This window comes from Engraulis encrasicolus, chromosome 10, assembly GCF_034702125.1.
Source record: "Engraulis encrasicolus isolate BLACKSEA-1 chromosome 10, IST_EnEncr_1.0, whole genome shotgun sequence".
Lineage (NCBI taxonomy): Eukaryota > Metazoa > Chordata > Actinopteri > Clupeiformes > Engraulidae > Engraulis > Engraulis encrasicolus.
In genome coordinates, this window is record NC_085866.1 from 23,051,387 (window position 1) to 23,056,386 (window position 5,000).

At 44.3% G+C, this 5,000-nt stretch overlaps 1 protein-coding gene across 1 annotated transcript in view; it reads right to left on the bottom strand.

The window, feature by feature from the left end:
- The window catches only part of dvl1a (dishevelled segment polarity protein 1a), a 95,865-nt gene that overhangs the window by 24,988 nt on the left and 65,877 nt on the right, over positions 1-5,000 (bottom strand). The gene's annotated exons all lie outside the window — the stretch shown is intronic.

The window sequence follows — 5,000 nt, forward strand, 5'->3', positions numbered from 1 at the left end:
GCAAGACTAGACTACTAATGAGCCCCTTTCATCCTGTTAAAAAAAAAGTAAAACGGTCGGGCTCCGTTCCTCTTTGAAATTAATTATACAGAAAAAATATCCCAGGGCCAGAAAATAATAACAAACACGGACTTCACTGTGCGAAGAGAGCAGGGGAGCTGGAAAATAATCTAAATGCAATCACTACTCTGTAAACTTAGTGAATGCTTTAATAGCTCAAAAAATTACAGCAAAATATTTAATAACGAGAGCGAAATGTCTGGACAGCTGGTTTTCCACCGTATAATCTAACACGTGTTAAATTTATGGAATTCTCCCTCTGGCTACTTATAAATATTAATGTTGTTGACACATCAACAATAGTGTTGTGGGCATGAGTCCCAAAAGCTCTAGTGCGAGTGCAAATCACATCGTAGCCTACATCTGTCAAAAGCAATGCTTCCAACTAGACTTAATCACATTATTAAACTGTAGCTCACATTGCATAATTCATCTTTTATCACATAACAGACAGTCTGGCACAAAACAGGTGCAATTTTTTTATTAATTTATTTTTTAAATGTGTGCAACCAGCTATGTGCACATTTTGCCACATCATACCACATGTGCCATTTCATCCAGTTTATATTAATGTGACGTTTTTATCTATTATGTAAAATCCCAAAGTATTCGTCTTACCTTGCCAACAGTCACGAGTGCCCTGCTGAACAGACAGTCATATCACAAAGTGATATGTTGAGCAGAGAGAGCCCACGAAAAAGGTGAGTGATTCTCCCTGTTCTCTCGGTCTACCTTATTGCCAACCGTGTGTGTGTGTGTGTGTGCGTGCGCGAGTGTGTGTGTGTGTGTGTGTGTGTGTGTGTGTGTGTGTGTGTGTGTGTGTGTGTGTGTGTGTGTGTGTGTGTGTGTGTGTGTGTGTGTGTGTGTGTGTGTGTGTGTGTGTGTGTGTGTGTGTGTGTGTGTGTGTGTGTGTGTGTGTGTGTGTGTGTGTGTGCGATGCTGTCCCTCGTAGGCAAAGTCTTGTTCCAAGGTGGCGCTTCTCTTCTCTTCTCCCACCATTACGTGATTAATGAGGCGAGACCTGGCAGCTCACCGCATTTCATCACCTCTAATCTAGCAGCACTGGGAAAAAAATACACTCCTCACAAAATACACACCTCACTCCTTTCATCTGTCTCTCTCTCTCCCTCACTTTCTTCCTGTATGCAAACTCTACATCACCTCTAATCTAGCAGTATGAAAAAAGTACAAACTCTACATCAACTTTAATCTAGCAGTATGAAAATAGTACAAACTCTACATCAACTTTAATCTACCAGGGGGAAGAAAATACAAGCTCTACCGCTCTTCCTTAATCTGTCTCTCTTTAACCCCGACTGTCTTCAGTCATGAGATACCCAACTAAACTAAACTAAAACTTAACTAAACTAAACTACACTAAAATAAAACAAACTTCATCAGTTTGCATCATTCTATCCAATACAATCTAGCAGTGGGACAAATACATGATATGTCTCTCTACTGCAATCTCACTCAATCTCTCTCTCCATCTCTACACTCCCTACTCTCTCTCTCCATCTCTCTCTTGCTCGCTATGCTCCCTACTTTGAGCAGTCAGACAGCACAGCAGTCAGACACCAAACTAAATGTAACTAAACACAACTCAACTTCACAAGAGGATCCACACAGAGAGAAAAGCCACATTCTACAGCAAGAACCAGTTAGTTATGAAGCTGCAGCAGACTTAGTTCCTTCTGTCTTTTTCTGCCCCTGCTCTGAATGAAAAAAAAAAAAAAAGTCGCCAACAGACACCAAGCGTAACCGGGTGTCACAACTGCCCCGTCACTTAGGCTAAAGGAGGAGAGTGCAGCGCGACGGCTTCCAGACACACATGAAGTCGACACCTGTTTTGCTCCCTACACCACACCTTAGAGCCCTAGGACGTGACTGACACACACGCACGCACGCACGCGCGCACGCACACACACACACACACACACACACACACACACACACACACACACACACACACACACACACACACACAAACTCCCCCAACTACAGTAGTTGTTCTGGGAGGTGCGGTGGGGCCACTAACATTTCATGCAAACAAAAGCCCAGCTGAGGGGGAGTGGAGAGGACAACAGACAGGTGCCTCACCGCTAAGAGGAGAACACACACACACACACACACACACACACACACACACACACACACACACACACACACGCACACACACGCACACACACACGCACACACACACACACGCACACACACGCACACACAAGCACACACATGCACACACACACACCGCTGAGAGGAGAACCTAAGAGGACAACATCTCTCATGATAAATCAGACCAATTGACCCTGCTCAGGGTACGAGTGGCCGCCTAGGGCCACTGAAACACTATCCAGCCCCCCCCCACCCCACCCCTCTCTTGAGCACGCTGTTTTTCTCTCTTGCTATCTCTCTCTCTCTCTTCTTCTTCTTCGTCTCTCTCTCACTGCCTCACCTTCTTTCTCTATTCTCTATTTCTTCGATCCTTTTCTCGCTCTGTCTCTCTTTTTGCGCTCTCCCTCTCTCTTTCTCTCCCCCTCCCTCCTCCCCTCCTCTCTCCTGCACAGATGCCTGTGGCCCTGGGCATGACACCTGTCCCCTACTTAACCCAACAGAGAAGAGATAGAGGGGGGGGGGAGCTTCATCATTCATTCATACCCTCCGAGACGAGAGCGAGAGAGAGAGAGAGAGAGAGAGAGAGAGAGAGCGAGAGCGAGAGCGAGAGAGAGAGAGAGAGAGAGAGAGAGAGAGAGAGAGAGAGAGAGAGAGAGAGAGAGAGAGAGACAGAGAGAGAGAGAGAGACAGAGACAGAGACAGAGACAGAAAGAACACGCAGTGCTGGAGGACACCTCAGTTATTGTGCACTTGCATATTTCTGTTGATGGACAAAGGGACAAAATAAATGCACTAACGCCACTTAAAACCTCCTCCTGTTGGCCCTACTGTGGCTCTAATGGTAGGGCACTTGTTTGTCTGTCAAATAAAGGCAATAAAAAGCCCCAAAAATGTATTTTAAAAAACTAAACCTACAACACTTTTTGCTTTAGTTTACTATTTGTGTGTGTGTGTGTGTGTGTGTGTGTGTGTGTGTGTGTGTGTGTGTGTGTGTGTGTGTGTGTGTGTGTGTGTGTGTGTGTGTGTGTGTGTGTGTGTGTGTGTGTGTGCGCGTGCGTGCGTGTGCGTGTGTGCGCGCCCGTGCGTGCATGCATGTGTGTGCTCCACGGGGAGATTTAGGATTCAAGATGACAATTAAATTAGTGCCAGCAACAGTGATGGACAGACCATGTGATGAGAGAATAATCAATCTGGATTTCCCTCATATTCCCAAGGGATATATAACCTCTCCTACTCTATTAGATTAGCTGAAGATGCATTGAACAACTAGGCTACTGCTAACCTTCATTTGCACATAGGGAATAAGTACCTCAATTACTACTACTACTACTTCTACTGATACTACTACTACTACTACTACTACTACTACTACTACTACTACTACTTCTACTACTCATACTACTACTTACTAGGGCTGTGTTCAAAAGATCGATCCCCGATCCGATATCGATTCACGTTCGAAAAATCCGATATCGATGCAAAACTTTGTGAATCGATCTTTTGCTGAGGACCATCTCTATATTCTCAACCGCGTCCGGTAGCTCTTTTCAACATACACACTCATGCACAAATACACACAGGGCTGTTCCTGGCAGTAGTGGCAGTTTTTACTTAAACTATTTATGGATATTGCCACTGTATTACTAATTCATTTACCACCTTTCTTTCTCATACCAAGTTTCCCATATGTTTTTATAGGCAGTTTACGGTACAGGTTGACATTTCATAGAATTCTACGCGTAAATGGGTTAAAGTGACAATCCAACAATACTATAGATCAATATTGAATCGAATCGGATCAAATCGTGGATTGAATAGAATCATGGCCTTCTGGATCGAAATCGAATCGATCCAGGAAATTTGGATCGATTCCCAGCCCTACTACTTACTACTACTTCTAGAACCACTACCACTACTGTACTTATTATATTGCTACTATCACTATGGATACTACAAGTAGGCCTCCTCCTACTACTACTACTACAACTAGTTCTGCTTCTACTGCTCCTACTCTTGCTATGACAGCAGATTATACTACCACTACAACTGCTGCTGCTGGATTCATTATTACTGTAGGGCATTTTTTTAAAATAATGTACAAACTGTGTTCGTAGCCTCTTAGTGGAAATGGGCCGGCCGGCAGGCCTGTTTACTCATTGCTGAAAAGATTAAATCATGACAACATTGCTATGACATTACAGAGAACCTTGAGTAACATATTAAGACTGGGTCATAACCATTTTAGTGAGTAAGGTTATAACATACAGTAGGGTCTGGACATGGTGCGATTCGTCAGAAAAACAGAAGGGGGATATGTTTCAGATTCTAAGTAATATCAATTGAATTACATTGAACTATGATAAAATCATGTAGAAAAAGTGGCGATATCAAGATCAGAAGGGAGGACAATCCCCCCCATCCCTCCCTACAAATCGCACCCTGGGTCTGCACAAAGGGGTTAAATATTCCTTACTGTGACCTAAGTCGACTGTGTTTAATGGCCCAAGTCTGATGACTATTGCAGTTGAGGAGAGCACAGCAGGAGCAGAGGGGATGATGAAGTGAGAAATATCTGGAAGATCTCTGGAGGCCAGGCTGCTGTTTGTCTCTCAGAGTACACAAGACAACACACACTGTGACAGGCACACATCTTTATGGGTAGTCATGGGTAAGCGGTTAGGGTGTCAGACTTGTAGCCCGAAGGTTGCCGGATCGACTCCCGACCCGCCAGGTAGGTGGGGGGAGTAATTAACCAGTGCTCTCCTCTAGGGCTGGGAATCGATCCAAATTTCCTGCATGTAGTCACCATGTATGTGGAAGAAAGC